Source organism: Hyla sarda, chromosome 2 (assembly GCF_029499605.1).
Source record: "Hyla sarda isolate aHylSar1 chromosome 2, aHylSar1.hap1, whole genome shotgun sequence".
NCBI lineage: Eukaryota > Metazoa > Chordata > Amphibia > Anura > Hylidae > Hyla > Hyla sarda.
Window position 1 is genome coordinate 296090005 of NC_079190.1, and position 25802 is coordinate 296115806.

Sequence of the window (25802 nt, forward strand, 5' to 3'; positions counted from 1 at the left end):
TCAGTCACACAATACAGACTTTCTCTTGCACATAGCACTAGCTGAGCAGCACCTACACTTCTTGTTTTAGTGTCTCTGTTACTAGAGATGGATTAAGCCTGACAACAGGTAGTAAGTGGAAAATTCTGTAAGTGAGACCCCAACTTAGACACGTTTTTGGCAGTAAAAAGCAACATTTTATGTGTGAGATTTTCTTGTGGACACCCCTTTTTTAAAGTGGCATATGTATGAGGTTACCATGGAGGTAAACATTGGGAGCTTATACCTCTGAATGTTTGGACACTTTGTATACAGAGCCTAAAATACATCTACTTTGGGTTACATACGTGTATAATTATATAGTTAGAGCATATATATTTAGAGCAAAGTCGACTGCATTTTAATACAGTTTTATATGTGGTGTAAATCTAACCCTATTTGTAAAAAAAAAACATATATATATATTAATTCTGTCCATTAGTTGACAAGGAGTTAATTCAGTTTAAAAAATGCTTTAAAAGGCTGTGACTGCATGGTACCTGAAATAAGCTACTATAGTACAATTGCATTTGCTGGAGCCATATCCAATCTGATTACTTTAGTATTGTTGTACAGATGGTCGATCAAACAATTCTCCAGCTTCATTGAAGTTTAACAGTCCTAAACAGCCAAGATATAGGATCATGTTTTTTTATACCAATGGGTAGCTATCACAAGATGCAATGACTTCTTAGTGTTTTAGTCTAAAATAAAAGTGTAATCCAAGCAGTTGCCATTAAATTCAGTATAACAGTTGCAAAATATAAGTTGGAAGGCCAAAGAAGACATAATTCGGTATGCTTTATAAATAAAGACAGAAGGCACATTTCCCTATATTTGGGAAAAAAATCGAGATAAACAACCTTACTCCAGTAATCCAGTAACCATAATGTTTAATACTGCTACATGAAAGAAATACATCCAGTCCTCTTTTAAACTTTTTTAATGGACTTCACCATTTCAACTTCCTCTGTGTTTCATATGATAGTCTTGCAGAAAAAGAAACCCCTTAAAGGGGAACTCCGGTGGGGGAAAAAAAATTCTAATCAACTGGTGCCATAAAGTTAAACAGATTTGTAAATTACTACTATTAAAAAAATCTTTACCCTTCTAGTACTTATCAGCTGATGTATACTACAGATATACTTCAGAGAAATTTGTGAAGTTATTTTCTGTCTGACCACAGTTCTCTCTGCTGACATCTCTGGAGGAGAGGTTTTCTATGGGGATATGCTTCTAATCCGGAAAGTTCCTGACACGGACAGAGGTGTCAGCAGAGAGCACTGTGGTCAAACTGGAAAGAACTTCACAAATTTCTGTATAGTAAACAGCATCTGATAAGTACTGGTAGGATTATTTTTATATAGAAGAAATTTACAAATCTGTTTAACTTTCTGGCACCAGTTGATTTGAAAACATTTGTTTTCCCCTTGTTTCCAATGGAGTTCCCCTTTAACTGCTGGTGGAAAAACCTTCTTTGCTCTAGACTTAGTGGATGGTCCTTTGTTGCAGTAAAAATCCTGGATAAAAATAGATTATGGGAGGGATTTCTGTATTGACCATTAATATACAATGATACCTAATTGAGCTGGTTACCCCCAAAAAATTGGAGCTTTGAAAGTGCCTAATGGAGTCAGCAAGTATGTACAGCACGCAAATAAATAAAAATAATGATGGAGACTTCTTATCATAGTTTAATAATTGGTCCTCCTCACCATGGCTTCTCACCTGGTCGCTAGCAGGTCTTCCTATCTTATTTTGAGTCACCAGCATGACTTCACAGTTCATTCCTAATTCCCAGCATGGTTCTCCATCTCATTCATAGTCCATGACATGACTCCTAAATTGTGTCTGTTCCCCAGCATGGCCTTCACCTCATCCCCACATAGCAGCATAGCTCCCAATTTCAGTCCATGTCTTCAGCATTGCTCTCCAATCTTATTTCTAGTTCCTACCATGGCTACCCATTTCATTTTGAATGTCTAACATAGCATAGCTCCCCCTTTTATTCTGAGACCCCATCATGGTTCCTCCTCTCATTCCTGGCCCCAAACAATATATAACAGAATACATTGCAAGTGCTGCTTATGATGTGCTGCTTATCTGTCTCTTGCAGCCTTCTTCTTCCGGCCTCTTATCCAATCCCTGGAGCTGATAATGCTCCTCCTTCTACTCTTTCAGGACACTGGCATCATTTCTCCCTTGATGTCCCTGGTGAGTCTCCTCCTACTTCTTGCTCCAGTGTGCCAGTGCAGTGCAATGAAAACCTGCGTCCACATGATTTAGAGTGCATCTACAGTATGTCCAAAGTGCAGTCTTTACAAATGGGTTTCCCCTGAAAAATTTGCTAAAATAAGATCGAAGGATAAAAGGATTGTCTGCTTTTAAATGAGCAGCCTCCATAACTATCATGGTAAAAAAATATATTGGATCTTTACAAACGGGGGGGGGGTCTTCAGAGGAGGTTACACTGTACATGCATTTACGTCACCCTGCAGCAATTTAAAAAGAAAAATCTAAATAACCACTATTTGATATTTAATTTCTTCTGGGTACTGTAGGGCATCCAAAGGCATCGTTTGAACCTGCTCAATTTTCTTGAGCACTGGTGCCCAAAACTGTACATATATTCCTCTGGAGGTCTGAATAGTGAATATATGTAAAGTGGTAGAATTAAATTCTTATCATGTGTTTCTATGCCCTTTTTTTTAAATAAAACTTATAATCTTATTTGCCTAGGAATAATTTGTCCATTTCTGAAACTGGTCACTACTGTTAAATTTACTGTCAGGTATAATTTCCCAAGTCTTCTTCCATTTAAATTTTGACCAGTGTTTTCCAACTTAGCATGTCGTTTTTGTTAAAGTGCATATGTGGGCCAATGGGTTTGCTGTGGATTTGGCACTGTATGAATCCTGGCAGTGGAGTCTATGAGATTGAGAGTTCTTCATCTTTAATGCCTTTAGGAAGGTGAGGACTTTTCACAGGAAATCCCTAGGTCACTATCTGAAGAACAGTTTTTGTTAGCAACAGTTAATGTGTGAATGGACAGAAGACACCATTTGTGGTATCAAGACAGAAGATAGAAATCACAACTGAAGAGGCTGAGTTCACCATGGAGCTTAAAGAGGACCTGTCACCTTAAATTAACTCAATTTATATATTAATGTTAAATGTGAATAAGTGTTATTATTGCAGTCTGTATCTCTAATTACACTCACATTCTCTTACTGGCTTAGCCCCGCTTGGCGCCGCCATCGTTTTTGAATTTCTCTCTTCTTCTTCTGGCGAGTGATATCACGTGCGCCGTCACGTGATCCCCGCCGTCACATGCTCCGGGCGATGTACTTTCATTCCATACAGCGTCATGAGAAGCAGCACAAATATGGCACTACACCGGCAGTGAATGAAGAGAGAAGACAGGAAAGCAAAGGACACGAGAGTAAAGAAAAAAGACAGAAGGAGAAGACATTGGGGTGAAGAGAAAAGAGAGAAGACAGAGGAAAGACGTCGGTGGTCTCTATAGTAAGTATAACACATGTTTATTGCTTACAATTGCTTACTATAGTTTTTGCAATACTATTGAGTAAAGGGGCATTAGGTTTTATAAGAGGTATTATACATGGTATGATATACTAAAAGGGTTTTATTAGTGGTATTATAAAAGTCGACCATTTTGAATCCAACTTTTGCTTTTTCAATAGGAAGAGGCTCATGTGACACATCAAACTTATTGGGAATTTCACAAGAAAAACAATAATGTGCTTGATTTTAACGTAAATTTATTCTTTCATGAGTTATTTACAAATTTCTGACCACTCATAAAATGTGTTCAATGTGCTGCCCATTGTGTTGGATTGTCAATGCAACCCTCTTCTCCCACTCTTCACACACTGATAGCAACACCGCAGGAGAAATGCTAGCACAGGCTTCCAGTATCCGTAGTTTCAGGTGCTGCACATCTCGTATCTTCACAGCATAGACAATTGCCTTCAGATGACCCCAAAGATAAAAGTCTAAGGGGGTCAGATGGGGAGACTGGCCCACGATGACCAATCCACTTTCCAGGAAACTGTTCATCTAGGAATGCTTGGACCTGACACCCATAATGTGGTGGAGCGCCATCTTGCTGGGAAAACTCAGGGAACGTGCCAGCTTCAGTGCATAAAGAGGGAAACAAATCATCATGTAGCAATTTCGCATATCCAGTGGCCTTGTGGTTTCCACTGATGAAGAATGGCCCCACTATCTTTGTACCCCATATACCACATCATACCATCATTTTTTGTGTTCCAACAGTCTTGGAGGGATCTATCCAACGTGGCTTAGTGTCAGACCAATAGCGGTGGTTTTGTTTGTTAACTTCACCATTCACATAAAAGTTTGCCTCATCACTGAACGAAATCTACTGCGTAAACTTAGGGTCCTATTCCAATTTTTGTTTTGCCCATTCTGCAGCACCTGAAACTACAGATCCTGGAAGCCTGTGCTAGCATTTCTCCTGCGGTGTTGCTATCAGTGTGTGAAGAGTGGGACAAGAGGGTTGCATTGACAATCCAACACAATGGGCAGCACATTGAACACATTAAATAAGTGGTCAGAAACTTGTAAATAACTAATGAAAGAATAAAGTTATGTTAAAACCAAGCACATCATTGTTTTTCTTGTGAAATTCCCAATAAGTTTGATGTGTCACGTGAACCTCTTCCTATTGAAAAAACAAAAGTTGAATTCAAAATGGCCGACTTCAAAATGGCCGCCATGGTCACCACCCATCTTGAAAAGTTTCCCCCCTCACATATACTAATGTGCCACAAACAGGAAGTTAATATCACCAACCATTCCCATTTTATTAAAGTGTATCCACATAAATGGCCCACCCTGTATAATATATAATATAATAAAGCCCCTTATGGTATATGAAACCCCTTTAACCCCTTAAGGACACATGACGTACTGGAACGTCATGTGTCCGCTCCCGTCATAGCGGGTCGGGCCTGGCCTCTAACAATGGTCTGGACCCTTGGCTAATAGCGCGCGGCATTGATCGCGGTGCCGCGCGCTATTAACCCTTTAGACACGGTGTTCAAAGTTGAACGCTGCGTCTAAAGTGAAAGTGAAACCATGCCGGTTAGCTCAGTGGGCTGTTTGGGGTAGCCGCGGCGAAATCGCGCCATCCCGAACAGCTTACAGGACAGCAGGAGGGTCCCTACCTGCCTCCTCGCTGTCCGATCGCCGAATGACTGCTCAGTGCCTGAGATCCAGGCATGAGCAGTCAAGCGGCAGAATCATCGATCACTGGTTTCCTATGAGAAACCACTGATCAATGTAAAAGATCAGTGTGCGCAGTGTTATAGCCCCCTATGGGAGCTATAACATTGCAAAAATAAAGAGTGGAAAAAAAGTGAATAAAGATCATTTAACCCCTCCCCTATTAAAAGTTTGAATCACCCCCCTTTTCCCATAAAAAAACACAGTGTAAATAAAAATTAAAAAAAACATATATGGTATCGCCGCATGCGGTAATGTCCGAATTATAAAAATATATTGTTAATTAAACTGCACGGTCAATGGCGTACGCGCAAAAAAATTCAAAAGTCCAAAATAGTGCATTTTTGGTCACTTTTTATATCATGAAAAATGAATAAAAAGCGATCAATAAGTCCTATTAATGCAAAAATGGTACCGCTAAAAACTTCAGATTACGGCGCAAAAAATGAGCCACATATGTAGAAAAATAAAAAAGTTATAGGGGTCAGAAGATGACAATTTTAAACGTATAAATTTTTCTGCATGAAGTTATGATTTTTTCCAGAAGTAAGACAAAATCAAACCTATATAAGTAGGGTATCATTTTAATCCTATGAACCTACAGAATAAAGATCAGGTGTCATTTTTATCGAAAAATGTACTACATAGAAACGGATGCCCCCAAAAGTTACAAAACAGCGTTTTTTTTTTCTATTTTGTCTCACAATGATTTTTTTTTTCCGTTTCACTGACATCATTACAAAGTAGAATTGGGGTGCAAAAAATAAGCAATCATATGGTTTTTTGATTTTTTAAAGGCAAGGAGCAAAAAACTAAAATGCAAAAACGGAAAACCCCCCGGTCCTTAAGGAATTAAGTATATAGTATATAATGCCCTTTATAGTATATAATGCCCAATACAGCATATACTATAAAGATATTATATAATATAAGGGGTATTATATACTATAAGATGCATATTATTATATATTTTTTTATTATTATTATTATTAATATTATGCATCATATAGTATATAATACCCCTTATATTATATAATATCTTTATAGTATATGCTATATTGGGCATTATATACTATAAAGGGCATTACATACTATATACTTTAAGGGGTTTTATATACACTGCTCAACAAAATAAAGGGAACGCTAAGATAACACATCCTAGATCTGAATGAACTAATCATATGAAATACTTTCGTCTTTGCATAGTTGAATGTGCCGACAACAAAATCACACACAAATTATCAATGGAAATCAAATTTATCAACCCATGGAGGTCTGGATATGGAGTCACACTCAAAATCAAAGTGGAAAACCACACTACAGGCCGATCCAACTTTGATGTAATGTCCTTAAAACAAGTCATAATAAGGCTCAATAGTGTGTGTGGCCTCTATGTGCCCGTATGACCTCCCTACAACGCCTGAGCATGCTCCTGATGAGGTGGCAGATGGTCTCCTGAGGGATGTCCTCCCAGACCTGGACTAAAGCATCCGCCAACTCCTGGACAGTCTGTGGTGCAATGTGGCGTTGGTGGATGGAGTGAGACATGATGTCCCAGATGTGCTCAATCGGATTCAGGTCTGGGGAACGGGTGTGCCAGTCCATAGCATCAATGCCTCCCTCTTGCAGGAATTGCTGACACACTCCAGCCACATGAGATCTAGAATTGTTTTGCATTAGGAGGAACCACACCAGCCACACATTAGGCCAACCGCACCAGCATATGGTCTCACAAGGTGTCTGAGGATCTCATCTCGGTACCTAATGGCAGTCAGGCTACTTCTGGCAAGCACATGGAGGGCTGTGCGGCCCCCAAAGAAATGCTACCCCACACCATTACTGACCCACCACCAAACCGGTCATGCTGGAAGATGTTGCAGGCAGCAGAATGTTCTCTACGGCGTCTCCAGACTCTGTCACGTCAGTCACATGTGCTCAGTGTGAACCTGCTTTCATCTGTGAAGAGCACAGGGTGCCAGTGGGGAATTTGCCAATCTTGGTGTTCTCTGGCAAATGCCAAACGTCTTGCACGGTGTTGGGCTGTAAGCACAACCCCCACCTGTGGACGTTGGGCCCTCATACCACCCTCATGAAGTCTGTTTCTGACTGTCTGAATGGACACATGCACATTTGTGGCCTGCTGGAGGTCATTTTGCAGGGCACTGGCAGTGCTCCTCCTTCCACAAAGGTGGAGGTAGCAGTCCTGTTGCTTTGTTGTTGTCCTCCTACAGCCTCCTCCATGTCTCCTGATGTACTGATCTGTCTCCTGGTAGCGCCTCCATGCTCTGGACACTACGCTGACAGACACAGCAAACCTTCTTGCCACAGCACGCATTGATGTGCCATCCTGGATGAGCTGCACTACCTGGGTCACTTGTGTGGGTTGTAGAGTCCATCTCATGCTACCACTAGTGTGAAACCACCGGCAGGTTTCAAAAGTGACCAAAACATCAGCCAGGAAGCATAGGAACTGAGAAGTGGTCTGTGGTCACCACCTGCAGAACCACTCCTTTATTGGGGTGTCTTGCTAATTGCCTATAATTTCCACCTGTTGTCTGTTCCATTTGCACAACAACATGTGAAATTGTCAATCAGTGTTGCTTCCTGAGTGGACAGTGTGATTTCACAGAAGTGTGATTGACTTGGAGTTACATTGTGTTGTTGAAGTGTTCCCTTTATTTTTTGGAGCTGTGTACTATAAGGGCCTTTATTATATGCTATATACTATAAGGGGCTTTATTATATATTATAAAGGACATTATTATTAATATTATTATTAATATTATTGTTATTATTATTTCCTTTATAATATTTAATAAAGCCCCTTATAGTATATTGTATATAATAAAGCCCCTTATAGTTAAAACCCTTTATAGTATAAAGTATGTAATGCCCTTTATAGTATATAATGCCCAATATAGCATATACTATAATGGGTATTGTATACTATAATGGGCTTTACTATATACTATAGAGGGTATTATTATATGCTATAAAGGGCATTATATACTATAAGGGGCATTATTATTATTATTATAAACTATAAGGAGCATTATTATTAACCCCTTAAGGACGTTTTTTTTTTTCCGTTTTTGCATTTTCGTTTTTTGCTCCTTGCCTTTAAAAAATCATAACTCTTTCAATTTTGCACCTAAAAATCCATATGATGGCTTATTTTTTGCGCCACCAATTCTACTTTGTAATGACGTCAGTCATTTTGCCCAAAAATCTACGGTGAAACGGAAAAAAAATCATTGTGCGACAAAATTGAAAAAAAAACCGCAGTTTTGTAATTTTGGGGGCTTCCGTTCCTACGTAGTACATTTTTCGGTAAAAATTACACCTTATCTTTATTCTGTAGGTCCATACGATTAAAATGATACCCTACTTATATAGGTTTGATTTTGTCGTACTTCTGGAAAAAATCATAACTACATGCAGGAAAATTAATACGTTTAAAATTGTCATCTTCTGACCCCTATAACTTTTTTATTTTTCCATGTATGGGGCGGTATGAGGGCTCATTTTTTGTGCCGTGATCTAAAGTTTTTAACGGTACCATTTTTGCATTGATATGACTTATTGATCGCTTTTTATTCATTTATAAATGATATAAAAAGTGACCAAAAATGCACTATTTTGGACTTTGGAATTTTTTTGCGCGCACGCCATTGACCGAGCGGTTTCATTAATGATATATTTTTATAATTCGGACATTTCCGCACGCGGTGATACCATATATTTTTATTTTTATTTACACTTTTTTTCACGTTTTTTTTTATTGGAAAAGGGGGGTGATTCAAACTTTTAATAGGGGAGGAGTTAAATGATGTTTATTCACTTTTTCTTTTCACTTTTTTTTTGCAGTGTTATAGCTCCCATAGGGACCTATAACACTGCACACACTGATCTTCATCATTGATCACTGGTTTCTCATAAGAAACCAGTGATCAACGATTCTGCCGCATGACTGCTCATGCCTGGATCTCAGGCACTGAGCAGTCATTCGGCGATCGGACAGCGAGGAGGCAGGTAGGGGCCCTCCCGCTGTCCTGTCAGCTGTTCGGGATGCTGCGATTAGCCGCGGCTATCCCGAACAGCCCGACTGAGCTAGCTGGGCACTTTCGGTTTCGCTTTTAGCCGCGCGGCTCAGCTCTTAAAGGAAATCTGTCACTTAAGGAAATAAGGAAATAAGGCACTTAAAGGAAATCTGTCATCAGTATCACCCACACTAATCTGTGATACAGGCTTATAGTGCAGGTGATACTGATCAAATGATGCCTACCGTGTCCTGAACGTCCAGCCGTTCCACCGTTATTTAGCTTTTTCTTCATATGTAAATGAGGTCCTTGGGGCATGGGCAGAGCTCCGACCGGAGCTCTGGGCACCCCTACGTCATCTTTGGCTGGGCACAACGTCCAGTTCATCCATATGCATAACCCCCTCATGTCCCTCATGACAATCCATTTGTCCTGATACACAAAATAATGCTCCTCAACTTCTAAAAATCATAATGCTTTCAATTTCCCACTTTCAGACCACTCATTTTACCATTATTTTTACAATGAAATGAAAAAGAAAATATTAGTGGGGAGAAATTGAAAAAATAAATAAAATAAGCAATTAACAACTTTTGGAGGCTTCTGTTTCTACGCAGTGCACTTCTCAGTACAATTGACATGTTGGCCCTGATTTACTAAAGTACAACCAACTTTTTTCTGGGTTTATGCATCTAAATTTTTGTCGCACCATCTGTGCGACTATTTCTGCGCCGAAATTTTACACCGCACAAACTACACTTTTCAAAACACTTGGAGTGTTTTGTTTTTTAACTCAGAAATGGGCGTGGTTAAACCAAAAATGGGCGAGTTCCCAACAAAAAGGCGAAAATACTCAGAGTACCTCAAAAATCACTCAAGAAAAAGCGTGAGTTTGGCTCACACAATAACCGACAGCCAAGAGGACAAGTGAAAATGAAAAAATTTAGTGATTTGTAATGGGACTGTTTTAGTGGTGTGTGTTTAAGTAATTTGTTTTCTAATCTGAAAACATTTTGTACAGTTAAACACTTTTATGAATAAAATATTGAATGCTTTTGTGATAGTTAATGTATAACTTTTTTTTTTCTTTTTAACACATTTGCAATATTAGGTTTAAATCAATTTAACACCCAAGCTCATAAAGGATAATTGTTGTAATATTTCAAAAATTATAACACATGAATACTTTTGATTCGTGAAAACATTTTTAACCCCTTAAGGACACATGACGTACTGGAACGTCATGTGTCCGCTCCCGATCTATAACGCGGGGCCACGGCCGGGACCCTTGGCTAATAGCGCGCACCATTGATCGCTGTGCCGTGCACTATTAACCCTTTAGACGCGGCGTTCAAAGTTGAACGCTGCGTCTAAAGTGAAACTGAAACCATGCCGGTTAGCTCAGTCGGCAAAATCGCGGCATCCCGAACAGCTTACAGGACAGCAGGAGGGTCCCTACCTGCCTCCTCGCTGTCTGATCGCCGAATGACTGCTTAGTGCCTGAGATCCAGGCATGAGCAGTCAAGCGGCAGAATCATCGATCACTGGTTTCTTATGAGAAACCAGTGATCAATGTGAAAGATCAGTGTGTGCAGTGTTATAGGTCCCTATGGAACCTATAACACTGCAAAAGAAAAGTGAAAAAAAAAGTGAATAAATATCATTTAACCCCTTCCCTATTAAAAGTTTGAATCACCCCCCTTTTCCCATAAAAAAAAAACACAGTGTAAAAAAAAATAAAAATAAACATATATGGTATCGCCGCGTGCGGAAATGTCCGAATTTTAAAAATATATTGTTAATTAAACAGCATGGTCAATGGCGTGTGCGCAAAAAAATTCCGATCAATAAGTCCTATCAATGCAAATATGGTACCGCTAAAATCTTCAGATCATGGCGCAAAAAATGAGCCCTCATACCGCCCCATACACGGAAAAATAAAAAAGTTCTAGGGGTCAGAAATGACAATTTTAAACGTTTTAATTTTCCTGCAGTTATGATTTTTTCCAGAAGTACGACAAAATCAAACCTATATAAGTAGGGTATCATTTTAACTGTATGGACCTACAGAATAAATATCAGGTGTCATTTTTACCGAAAAATGTACTACGTAGAAACGGAAGCCCCCAAAATTACAAAACAGTGTTTTTTTTTTCGATTTTGTCTCACAATGATTTTTTTTTCCGTTTCACCGTAGATTTTTGGCCACAATGACTGACGTCATTACAAAGTAGAATTGGTGGCGCAAAAAATAAGCCATCATATGGATTTTTAGGTGCAAAATTGAAAGAGTTATGATTTTTTAAAGGCAAGGAGCAAAAAACGAAAATGCAAAAACGGAAAACCCCCGGTCCTTAAGGGGTTAAACAAACAAGTCTAAACCATTTTGACTCACACAACTAATTTCTTTAGCTCGGAGTTTGTGCGACACAATTGACTAGTGCGACACAAAAAATGTGTGACACAAAAATAACCGACATGTGCGACAGAATAGTAAATAAGCCTGAAAAAAAGACGATTGATATTGAAATCACTCCGGAATAAACACTCCACTCTTAGTAAATCATGGCCGTTATCTTTATTCTGTAGGTCCATATGATTACAATGATACCCAACTTATATAGGTTTTGCTTTATTTTACTACTTATACATTTTTTGTGTGATAATCAGTTATCTTCTGACCCCCATAACTCTTTTATTTTTCCCTATATGGGGATGTGTGAGGCAAAAAATTTTTTGTGATCTGTAGTTTTTATTGGTACCATTTTTCTTTTGATGGAACTTTTTTATCGCTTTTTGCCATATTCTTCTTGTATGTAAAGTGACCAAAAATACGCAATTCTTGACTTTGGTATTTTTTTTACATTTACACCATTGACTATGCTGTTTAATCCCTTAAGGACCAAACCATTGTGACCTTTAAGGGGTACTCGACCCCTTGGTCCCGCTGCCGGGAACCCGTGCAATCTCTCCTGCAGCACCCTGTGTAATCTACTGGACGGAGCGAACTGTGCCAGCAGAGTCACATAAGACTTAATGTATTGGGAAAATTCCCAATAGTGGACGTGGACACACCCAATAGGGGACAATAGGGGACAAATCACTCCCAATAGGGAACAACCAGGCTTATGTACCAGCCCTACCTTGTAAACAGGGTCACCATCAGGGGGTTCAGCCAATACCCTAGTTAGGGGACCCAGGCCCCCGCTGAACCCCCTGCAGAAGCCCCAGCACAGAAGCAGAAGACTTATGTTTAAACAGTGGTCTTCTGCTTCTATACGTTCACCGGTCACATCATTCACCCCCCACTTTATCCCCCCTGTATCCAATCATCCCCCCTTTATTACCCCCTGTGCCACATCAAGGGTGGATGAAATGATGGGGGGAAGATAATGGGGGACTAAACGGCACTAGAAGACCAGGCATTAACCCCTTAAGGACCCGGGGTTTTTCCGTTTTTGCATTTTCTTTTTTTCCTCCTTACCTTAAAAAAATCATAACTCTTTCAAATTTTCACCTAAAAATCCATATGATGGCTTATTTTGAATGACATTCAGCAAGTTTGTTAACCTTTAGGCGTTTCACAGGAATAGCAGCAAAGTGGAGGAGAGAATTCAAAATCCCAATTTTTACACTAACATGTTATTGTAGCACCATTTTTTCATTTTTACAAGGGGTAAAAGGTAAAAAGCCCGCCAGAAATTTGAAAACCAATTCCTCTTGAATAAGGAAATACCTCATATGTGGACGTAAAGTGCTCTGCGAGCGCACTAGAGGGCTCAGAAGGGAAGGAACGACAATGAGCTTTAGGAGAGTGAATTTCTCTAAAATGGTTTTTGGGGGGCATGTCGAATTTAGGAAGCCCCCATGGTGCCAGAACAGAAAAAAAAAAACCCACATGGCACACTATTTGGGAAACTATAACCCTCAAGGAAAGTAACAAGGGGTATAGTGAGCCTTAACACCACACCGGTGATTGAAGAACTTTCGTTTAAGTGGGACGTGAAAATGAAAATGCTTTTTTTTTTCCACAAAAATGCTGGTGTTACTCCAAATTTTAGGAGAAAAGGCCCCCCAAATTTGGAAATAGCAGAAAAGGCCCCCCAAATTAGTAATACCATTTCTTCTGGGTATGGAAATATCCCATATGTAGACATAAAATGCTCTGCGGGCGACTACAATGCTCAAAAGAGAAGAAGTGCCATTGGGCTTTTGGAGAGAGAATTTTGTTGGAATGGAAGTCAGGGGGCATGTGCGTTTACAAAGCCCCGTGCTGCCAGAACAGTGGACCCCCTCCCCCCACATGTGACCCTATTTTGGAAACTACACCACTCACGGAATGCAATAAGGGGTTCAGTGAGCATTTGCACCACACTGGCGTTTAACTGATCTTTGGAACAGTGGGCTGGGCAAATTAAAAACTAAATTTTTTTAATTTTACGGACCACTGTTAAAAAAAATCTGTCAGACACCTATGGGGTGTAAATGCTCACCTCACCCCTCATTACATTTTGTGAGGGGTGTAGTTTCCGAAATGGGGTCACGTGGGGGGGTTCACTGTCCTGGCACCACGGGGGCTCTGTAAACACACATGACCTTCAATTCCAGTCAAATTCTCTCTCCAAAAACAGATTTTGCTCCTTCTCTTCTGAGCATTATAGTGCGCCCGCAGAGCACTTTACATCCACATATGAGGTATTTCCTTACTCAGAAGAAATGGGGTCGCAAATTTTGGGGAGCTTTTTCTCCAATTATCTCTTGTGGAAATGAAAGATTACATTTTTTCATTTTCATGTCCAAATTTAATGAAAATTTGTCAAACACTTGTTGGTTGTTAAGGCTCACTGCACCCCTTATTGCATTCCTTGAGGGGTGTAGTTTCCAAAATGGGGTCACATTTGGGTGTTTATTTTTTTGGATTTATGTGAGAACTGTTTGCAACTTTTAGCCACCCCTGTGCAAATCGCCAACTTAGGCCTCAAATGTACATGTGCACTCTCATTCCTGAGCCCTGTTGTGCGCCCGCAGAGAAGTTTACGTCCACAGGTGGGATGTTTGCGTTACAAATTTTGGGGGTCTTTTTCTCCTTTTACCTCTTGTGAAAATGAAAAGTATGGGGCAACACCAGCATGTTAGAGTAATTTTTTTTTTTACACTAACTTTCTGGTGTAGCCCCCAACTTTTCCTTTTCATAAGGGGTAAAAGGAGAAAAAGCCCCCCAAAATTAATAACGTAATTTCTGCTGAGTATGGAAATACCCCATATGTGGTACTAAACTAAGCCCTTGAAATACAACAGGGCTCTGAAATGAGAGAGCTCCATGCGCATTTGAGGCCTAAGTTAGGGATTTGCAATAGGGGTGGACAAGCATAGCATTTGCCTCCTCTACCAAAAATTTCCCAAGACAGTTTTCTCAAGCAGGGGGCCTCCAGCTGTTGCAAAGCTTCCAGCATGCTGATGTAGTTGTTGTTTTGCAACAGCTGCCCCATGTGTGCACATCAAGTGCTCTACAAGAGGAGGAGCGCAACTGAGCTTTTGGAGACAGAATTTGTTTGGAATGGTAGTCAGGGGCCATGTGTTTTTACAAAGCCCCCGTGGTGCCAGAACAGTGGACAACCCCACATGTGACTCCATTTTGGAAACTACACCCCTCACAGAATTTAATAAGGGGTGCAGTGAGTATTTACACTCCACTGGAGTTCGGAACAGTGGGCTGTGCAAATGAAAAAGTGGGTATAAATGTCCACTGTACCCCTTATTACATTACATGAGGGGTGTAGTTTCCAAAATGGGGTCACATGTGGGGGGGGGGGATTGTTCTGGCACTATGGGGGCTTTGTAAACACACGTGGCCTTCAATTCCGGACAAATTTTCTCTTCAAAAGCCCAATGGCGCTCCTTCTCTTCTGAGCATTGTAGTTTGCCCGCAGAGCACTTTACATCCACATATGGGTTATGTTACTCAGAAGAAATGGGGTTACAAATTTTGGGGTCTTTTTTCCTATTTTCCCTTGTGAAAATGAAAAATTTAGGGTAACACCAGCATTTTAGTAAAAGCATTTTTTTTTCATTTTCCCATCCAACTTTAATGAAAATGCTTCAAACATCTGTGGGGTATTAAGGCTCACTATACCCCTTGTTACATTCCGTGAGGGGTATCGTTTCCAAAATGGGGTCATATGTGGGTATTTATTTGTTTGCGATTATGTAAGAACCGCTTTAAAATCAGCCACCAAAATCACCAATTTAGGCCTCAAATGTACATGCGCTCTCACTCCTGAGCCTTGTTGTGCCTCCGCAGAGCATTTTACGCCCATATTTCTGTACTCAGGAGAAATTGTGTTATAAATTTTGGGGGTCTGTTTTTCCTTTTATCGCTTGTGAAAATAAAAAGTATGGGGCAACACCAGCATGTTAGTGTAAACTTTTTTCTTTTTTTACAGTAACAGGCTGGTGTAACCCCCAACTTTTCCTTTTCATAAGGGGTAAAAGGAGAAAAAGCCCATATGTGTGTGAAAATACCCCAATATGTGGCCCTAAACTGCTTCCTTGAAATACGAATACGACAGGGCTCCAAAGTGAGAGTGCCATGCGCATTTGAGGACTAAATTAGGGTTTTGCATAGGGGTGGACATTGGGGTATTCTACGCCAGTGATTCCCAACCAGAATGCCTGGACAGTCAGTGGCTGTTTGGCAATGCTTGGAGTTGTTGTTTTTCAACAGTTGGAGGCTCAGTTTTGGAAACACTGCCATGCAATACGTTTTTCATTTTTATTGGGGGGGACAGTGTAAGGGGGTGTATATGTAGTGTTTTTCCCTTTATTATGTGTTAGTGTATTGTTTTTAGGGTACATTCGCTCAGGCGTGGTTTACGGTGAGTTTCCCACTAGGAGTTTGCGCTGCGGCGAAAACCTCCAGATGTTGCAAAACTACAACTCCCAGCATGCACTGACAGACCGTGCATGCTGGGAGTTGTACTTTTGCAACAGCTGGAGGCACACTGGTTGGAAAACCTTCAGTTAGGTTCTGTTACCTAATTCAGTATTTTCCAACCAGCCTGCCTCCAGCTGTTGCAAAAGTACAACTCCCAGCATCGCCGAAGGGCATGCTGGGAGATGTAGTTATGCAACAGCTGGAGGTACGCAACTACAACTCCCAGCATGCCGAAACAGCTGTTTGGGCATGCTGGGATTTGCAGTTTTGCAACATCTTGAGGGCTACAGTTTAGAGACCACTGCACAGTGATCTCCAAACTGTGGCCCTCCAGATGTTGCAAAACTACAAATCCCAGCATGCCCAGACAGAAAACTGCTGTGTGGGCCTGCTAGGAGTTGTAGTTTTGCAAGATCTAGAGGGCTACAGTTTAGAGACCACTGCACAGTGATCTCCAAACTGTGGTCCTCCAGATGTTGCAAAACTACAAATCCCAACATGCCCATACAGCAAACAGATGTTTGGGCATGCTGGGAGTTGTAGTTTTGCAACATCTGGAGGACTACAGTTTAGAGACCACTGTATAGTGGTCTCCAAACTGTAGCCCTCCAGATGTTGCTAGGCAACTCACCGGCTTCCGTAGGATCCAGGGATCCGCATCGCCATCCTCTGCTGCCGCCGATCGCCACCCGCTGCCGCCGCCGATGGTAAGTGGACCTTCGGCGCCGGTCACCGTTGGTTCCCCGGCTCTGATCAGACTACAGTGGGTGGGCAGAGAAGGGGAACCGAACGTTAACCCCCCCCCCGCCCCTGATCTGCTATTGGTCGTCTCTTCTGAATGACCAATAGCAAGGAAAGGAGGGGTGGCACCTCACTCTTATCCCTTCAGGGGGATTTTGGGTGTCTTGGACAACCCCGATCTCCCTTATTTTCCGGGTCACTGGAGACCCGTATGACCCGGAATCGCTGCAAATTTGCGGCAATTGCTGACATGGGGGGTCTCAGGACCCCGCTGGTCATTTGCACGGGGTGCCTGTTGATAGACCTGGTCCGGTCCCCTGGCAGGGACCGAAATTTCCACGGGCGTACAGGTACGCCCTGGGTCCTTAAGTATCAGGGAGTGAAGGCGTACCTGTAAGCCCTGGATCCCTAAGTGGTTAAATGGGAAAATATCAGGGAATTTAATTATATTGACCAGTGTCAGGCAGCTGCTGCCAAGGCAAATAAAATCATAGGGGCCCATGACAAGGAAATAATTCTACCACTGTACAAATCACTAGTTAGGCCACACATGGAATACTGTGTACAGTACTGGGCACCAGTGTTCGTTCAAGAAAGATATAATGGACCTGGAGAGGTTTCAAAGATGGGCAACCAGGGTAATACAGGGAATGGGAGGAGTACAGTACCAAGAGAGATTATCAGAATTAAGGTTATTTAGAGAAAAGGCAGCTTTGGGGTGACCAAATAACTATGTATAAATATATAAGACAACAGTACAGAGATCTCTCCCATGATATATTTATACCCAGGACTGTATCTATAATAAGGGGGCATCCTCTACATCTGGAGGAAAGAAGGTTTCTACACCAGCACAGATGGGGGTTCACAGATGGAGCAGTGAGACTATGGAACTTTCTGCCAGAGAAAGTGGTCGTGGTGAACTCAATAAAATAGTTCAAAAGAGGCCTGGATGTGTTTCTGGAGATTAATAACATTACAGGTTATGGATAATTGCCATATTTGGAGTTAGGAATTTTTTTTTGCCACAGGTATGGGGCAATTGGCATTAGCCTCATAAGGTTTTTTTTTTTTTGCCATCTCATGGATCAACACAATAGGGACACAATAGGGATATAAAGGGGTATTCATTATTGTAGGTGTTATGTTCCGCGCTCTGGCCGCACACACTGGTCATGAGCGCATGGCCCCGTTAACCCCTGCTGCTGCTGGCGGGGCTGGGATTCACATCGCGGGACGTGCCCGCATGCGAATCCCAGCCCACCGCTCACCTAGTACTCCATCTGCCTCCTCCTCTGCCTCTCTGCTCCGGTGCGCGTGGCCCCGTCACTTAGGGCACGCGCGCAATGGAGCTCGGAGATTTGAAGGGCCAGCTTGCTCAATAATTAAGTGAACACCTGTGGCTCAGTTATAAGTTCCACCACCTCCCACACTTCCCTGCTGGATCTTTGTTGCCCTAGTGCCTAAGAGAAAGCGTTTCTGAGAGTTACCTTGCCGTGTTTCTGACCCTTAGTTCTGTGACCTGACCTTGCTCCTTTGCCGACTGCCTACTGACCTTCTGCTACGTCCCTGACTACGCATCTGTTCCGCTTGCCCTGACCTTCTGCTATCCTGGCCACGAGTTGCCATTTCCTACCTGTGCCTCGTATCACCTCGGCCGCCACCGTGAATGTTACAGTAGGTGTGAGTGAAACATTTTTCTACACTTTTTTTTTTTGAGTGCTGGTAATGTATAGGAGCACCAAATTTATTAAATGGTCGCAGGGCATTTGATAAATTTTGTGCAGGCACACATTTTCTAAAATTTCACTCTTAACATACCAAAAAGCTAAGCTGAGTCTGGGCTGGTGAAAAAAGGTGTAGAAAAATACACTACAATGATGAATTCCTCCTTATGTACCTATGATAACAGAGGTTTGGGCAAATTGCAAACATTATTGTTTTAAATAAATGCAAAAAATCTAAGGCATTAAATCAATGGTCACAATTGGCAAAATACAACTGCAACATTTTGGCCAATATGTCCTTTGTCAAGCCAGATGAGGATTACATGGACAATAATTCTCTTCTGGCTCGACAGAGATCATATTGGCAGAAACTATGCAGTTGTATTTTACCAATTTTGATTTTATTCATAATAAATAGGAATTTTATCTTGGGAACATTAGTCTGGTGCCCTTGATTCTTGGGATACCATATAAACAAGTGATCAGGTAGAAGGCCACACCAAGGGAAGCATGGAGACCTTCAAGTGTTGCATGAAACAAACTACTATGTAGAACAAAGTATACTGTGCTAATTTTTTGCATTACCTGCAAAATATATATTTACTTCCTATAAAAGGTACTAGAGATGAGCGAACTTTTGAAAAATTCGAATTTTCTGTTAAAAAATTTTTGGGTCGAATTTATTTGCGGCAAATCTATATTAAAAACAGCTATTTCTGGCCTACAGAGAGCCTCAATAGGGGTGTAGAATACTTTGCTTTGTTCAAACAAGCATATGGAGTGTGCTGGGGTAGTGAAATAATGCTGTTAGTCAGTATGACATGCAGATAACATGCATCACTATTGGAATCACTGCCGCAGAGGGGCACAATGACAGAGCCTGGAGGTGGCATCAGTATGAGGAGACCATAAAGTGGCTGAATGACACAGCGTGGAGGTGTTGGCAGCATGAGGAAACCATATAATGGCTGAATGGCACAGCCTGTATCATGACCGATTGGGGGACAGGGATAGTGAGCCCTAGCTGACCCTAAAAAGACTCTCCCTACCTACTTGCCCATCCATCCTAAACGATGGATCGAAAACTGGGCGCCGGTCTCTTCCTGCGCTAAAGTGCAGTGGCATAAAAACACATAATAAACATAGTCAGTCACAGGCCAGAAATGGAAAACTACTAGACAAACAGATATATCAAACAGGATACAAATACTAACAGGGCAGAAAATAAACAAATGACAAGATAAATACAAGGAAAATGCTCAGGCAGACATACTCAGAATATTGCACAAACAGACATAGTGGCATTAAACTAAATAACCAGCACCGAATGCAGGAGAAGTCTGGCTTAAAATAGACACACCCGAGTTTTCATTCGTTCAGAGCATTAAACATTTCCTACCTAGGAAGAATAGAAAACTGCTCTGAACATCCTACAAAAACAAATGAATGGACATTACAGCTAGGAGTTGGCAGAAGCATGAGGACACCATATAGTGTCTGAATGGCACAGCCTGGAGGTGGCTGAAGGATGAGGAGACCATATAGTGGCTGAATGACACAGCGTGGAGGGGTTGGCAGCATGAGGAGACCATATAGTGGCTGAATGACACAGCGAGGAGGTGTTGGCAGCATGAGGAGACCAAATAGTGGCTGAATGACACAGAGGGGAGTTGTTGGCAGCAATGAGGAGACCATATAGTGGCTAAATGACACAGCATGGAGGTGTTGGCAGCATGAGGAGACACTAGGGCCTCACACTCCCTAAGATTAAAAGATGAATTTTGAAATTTAAATTGAATATTTATGGTAGCTAGTGCTACCATACATTTTTTTAGGCCCAGACCCAGCAGCATCAGTAAACCATATATTGGCTGAGTGACACAGCCTGGAGGTGGCTGAATCATGAGGATACCATATAGTGGCTGAATGGCACCGCCTGGAGGTGGCTGAAGCATTAGGAGACCATATAGTGGCAGAATGGCACAGCCTGAAGGTGGCTTAAGCATGAGGAGACCATATAATAACTGAATGACACAGCCTGGAGGTGGCTGAAGCATGATGAGACCACATAGTGGCTGAATGGCACAGCTTGGAGTTTGTGGCAGCATGAGGAGACCATATAGTGTCTGAATGGCACAGCCTGGATGTGGGTGAAGCATGAGGAGACCATATAGTGTCTGAATGGCACAGCCTGGAGTTGACACAAGCATGAGGAGACCATTGAAATTTAAGATTTTGAAATTGAGGATTTTGAAATTGAAATTTTAACTCCCAAGTTTTAGTGTCCCGGGCCCCGGCGTGTGGGTACAGAGGACCAAATTTAACAAGGAGTCATATGTCACATGTCAGCACAGTGACGGAGCCTGGAGGTGGCATCAGTATGAGGAGACCATATAGTGGCTAAATGACTGTCTGGAGTTTGTGGTAGCATGGGGAGACCATATAGTGTCTGAATGGCACAAACTTGAGTTGGCTGAAGCATGAAAAGAGATCATATAGTGTCTGAATGGCACAGCCTGGAGCTGGCTGAAGCATGAGGAGACCATTGAAAATTTTAGATTTTGAAATTGAAATTTAAAATTTTGAAATTGAAATTTAAGATATTGAAATTGAAATTTTAGCTAACACTCCCAAGTTTTAGTGTCCCGGACCCCGGCGTTTGGGTACAAAGAACCAAATATAACAAGGAGTCACGTGTCACATGGCGGCACAATGACAGAGCCTGGAGATGGTAGAATTAGAATGTAGATACCATAGAGCAGCACAATGACAGAGCCTTGAGGTGGCAGCAGCAGCATGAGGGCCATACCAGCTTAAGGTTGAGTCTGAGGAACCCACTGACTGTTGACTGCGGGTGTCGGATGTCACTTTTAATGAAGTGGATGACCGAGTGAACCGATCAATTACGGCTGCTGGGTTGCTGGTCAAGACACGACTGCTAGCTGACACCGGGAGCTCAGACCTCTCGCTGTGGCTCCGGCTGCCACACGCCCCCTACTCTGCTGTGACCTCTGCCTGCGCCTGATGAATTTAGGCCTCTGCCACTCCACTGTGCAAGTCCTGGCAACACTCTGTCGGACATACTTATTGCGTATATGAGGGGAGTACAATACGCTTCACTACGCTTAAAACAGCTGTCTAGAACAGCAGCAGGTGTGTACTATCAGCTAGATTTTCACAGTATCTAGGCCCTTTACAGATTAACAGGTACAAAAGAGTACACCACTTAGATGTAGGTATGTGGTATGCACTTATAAGGGCAGAAAAATGCGCTACAGTACGCTAAAAAACAAAAATTACCCACAACACCAGCATTACACAACAGTGTTGCAGACACCGTCACTATGTACTAAACCCAAAATTGCAAAAAGACTCTCTCTCTCAAATACTATTAGTAATGTACTGCTGGGTATGGATTATACCTTCTACAGACTAGTATAGTACAACCAGCAGAACAGTTGTTGTGGAACAAAGACACAGATTTGGCCTAAAAAATTATTTCTCCCTCCTGTGAAAACGTTTCTGCAGCTGAGGCCACACATAGGTCTCTGCCCCTCTCTGTAATACAGTGCTGTTCACAGTGACTGAGGGGTTAATCTCTGCAGTAAGAATTAATTTCTGTGCAAAAACGCTGTGCTCTGTGTTCAACTGAAGGCTGAGGTGACTAGGAGGTGAAACGCTGCTGCTGGAATGAGCTTTTCTGTGTAACACACAGTGATGTCCGTCCTATCTCTCTGCAGTGTAATGAATGATATGATGAGCCGGAAAATGGCTGCCGAATATATAGGGCTGTGACATCACAGGGGTGACTGGCTGCTGATAAGCTGCATCCTGCATGTGATTCAGGGTCATTCCACCTTGCCTTCCCAGCGTTCCTTGCCCCATGTACTGACATGTGGATCCGCCATTTTAGATGCCCTGGAACAGAGTAAATGGAGTTTAATGAAGCGATTCATAGAATCGATATTGCGATATTGAGATGTTTGCATTCGTTGCAAATCAAATTTTTCCTGAAATTCGTAACAAATTCGGGTTCGTCAGCTTTGATTTGCTCATCTCTAAAAGGTACTTTAAAATATTTTAACAGATTAAGGCCTAATACTGAACCCTTTGGCACCCTGCAGGGAACAATGATCCTATCTGTTTTTCTATTATTAATATCCTATTTTCTGTCTGTATTACTAAGTGAGTTGCTTACTTACTTAAACACGTTCCCCCAGCTCAAAGATTCCCATTTTGAAAGTCAAACTATATGACATCCAATGACTTGCCCATATAAAAGCTGTTGAGATTAATTTGTAGGACTGATCCCTCACGTGCCCATGCTGATATGAAGGTTTACATTTATTTTCATTGAAATACTTTAGTATATAATCTCTTAGAACACCTGCAAGCATTATATCTACAGTGGAGGTTAAACTTACAGGCCTATAGTTTCCAAGCTCGCTTGTGACCCCTTTTTGAATATTAGCACAACAAATGTTATACACCAAACCTGTGACCCAAACCATGCAAATATTTGCATTTAACATGACATTTCATTTTCCTCTATGAATACAAAGAAGAAAAATACCTTAGTAAATGTTCTTTCTCCTCATTACTTTCTCTTCTTTTTCAATTAACTCCTGTTGGAAGTCATATTTGCCAAAATGATCATATTCATAGGGATGTATACCGCCTTCGGTTCTCTTCAGCATCTGTACATTTGGTAGTGCACCTTTTATGCTTTGCGTGTATTTAGTTGCACAAGGCATTTTTTATTCTTTACATAGGATCCTTTAGTGCTGTTGCCATTGTATACATGTCATTACACCTTTTTCAGAAATGTATGGAAAATGTCTATAGTATTATTATTTTTTTTTTTTTACTATTGTTCAGATGCTATTGAGTGTTTCCCATCTTTCAATTGTCTGATTTGTTTTTGATGCATGTTTTGTATATGTATTTGATGTTCATGCTTATGTAAATGTCATCTAACAGGATAAGGTTTCTCCTTAAGTAGAGCATCATAACAGTCTGTGTAGACTTAAAGGGGTTATCCACCATAAGGGAATTTTAGTACGTACCTGGCAGACAGTAAAGGACATGCTTAGGCAGGGTCTGCGCTTGTCTTGGGGCTAAATGGCTATGTTGTGCGATTACCATAATACTGTGGCTAGCTTTTTGTGAACTGGTATTTCCTGTTTGATTTTTCTTTTTTTGACTACAAATCCCACAATTCTATTTTCCTCCTTCTCACACATCAGCCACCCCACCCATTGAAACATAAATGAGCTGCAGACCTGTGGTTTCCAATTAGGGTGCCTCAAGCTGTTGCATTAGTTGCAGATTGATCCCTCCACCCATTGAAGCAGACAGGCTCCCTGTCATCAGCTGTCTAGTGAGTCAGGTCTTGGCCGCATTGCAAGCTGGGAAAAATCTGAGACAACAGTCATTTTGTATGCTGGTAAAAATAAATAGTGAGGTGAAAATCACAGAAGAATTGTGAGAAAACCGTCACACAAAGGTACAGACACTATATTATGAACTACACTAACTTTACAGCCCCTGTAGCATAGTCAAATAAAAAAAAAATCCCGGAATACCCCTTTAAAGGAGTACTCCGGTGGAAAACTTTTTTTTTTAATCATCAACTGGTGCCAAAAAGTTAAACAGATTTGTAAATGACTTCAATTAAAAATTATTTCCAGTACTTATTAGCAGCTGTATACTTCGGAGAAAATTATTCTTTTTTTGGGGAGGATTTCTTTTCTGTCACAACCACAGTGCTCTCTGCTGTCACCACTATCCATTTTTGTTATGTCCCAGTACAGGACAATTAGGCCCTGTCAGGTTGAGTCCCTCAGTGACCTGGGGCTCTCCTGCAGTGTCTCCCCTGCTGTTACTATACTGGCATTTATTGTAATAGAATTGTACTCAGTGTATTAATGTATAGTTAGTATAAAGGACCTGTGAATCACATGTTATGTTTATGTTATCACGTTACCAAGAGGGCACCAGGTTAAGACATGACCCGCAGCTTGATCAATGGGCTTTGGCTCAGCCCCCCTCTATATAAGGGGGTGGCCATTACAATTCTCTCTCTTATGTTCCCTGCTGAGGAACAGTAAAGATCAGGTGTCTCGGTGCTAGTGTCCATATTTCTGGAAGGCCTCAAATCTACAGTCATTCCTGTAAGTCAAGTCTATGTCTGCTGTCACTGCCTACAGTCTAGCCAAGCCTAAAGTCAAGCATCTAAAGTCTACAAGTATAGTTGGTCCCAGCAAGCTGCGTGGTCCTTCTGTGTTCCTGGTCACCTCACTGGGATTCTGGCCTAGCTGTGAAGATAATAACACCTGTCTTAACTCAGTAAAGCCTCTGTTAAAACATAACTTGGTTGTGGACTCTCCTTTCACTGCCTAGCCATTGGAGTAGTGGAGATACCATTTGGGTGGTTCCAGTACCCAAAAACCACTTTGGCGTTATGAACATTAGGGATTAACAACACCTTGCCCCTGGGGTTAATATCATCTTGCCCCCTCCACCTACACTGCTACACCCCGTGGTCCTGCCATCACTGTCCAGTGCAGTATATGTTTGCTATGGGGATTTTCTCCTGCTCTGGACAGTTCCTGACATGGACAGAGGTGTCAGCAGAGAGCACTGTGGTCGTGAGAAAAGAAATCCAAAAAGAAAATAATTTCCTCTATAGTATACAGCCGCTAATAAGTACTCGAAGGATTAAGATTTTTTAATAGAAGTAATGTTACGCCTAGCGCTCCGGGTCCCCGCTCCTCCCCGGAGCACGTACGGCGTCTCTCTCTCCGCAGCGCCCCGGTCGGTCCCGCTGACCGGGAGCGCTGCACTGTCATGGCCGTCGGGGATGCGATTCGCACAGCGGGACGCGCCCGCTCGCGAATCGCATCCCAGGTCACTTACCCGTTCCCGTCTCCTGCTGTCATATGCTGGCGCGCGCGGCTCCGCTCTCTAGGGCGCGCGCGCGCCAGCTCCCTGAGACTTAAAGGGCCAGTGCACCAATGATTGGTGCCTGGCCCAATTAGCTTAATTGGCTCCCACCTGCTCCCTGGCTAT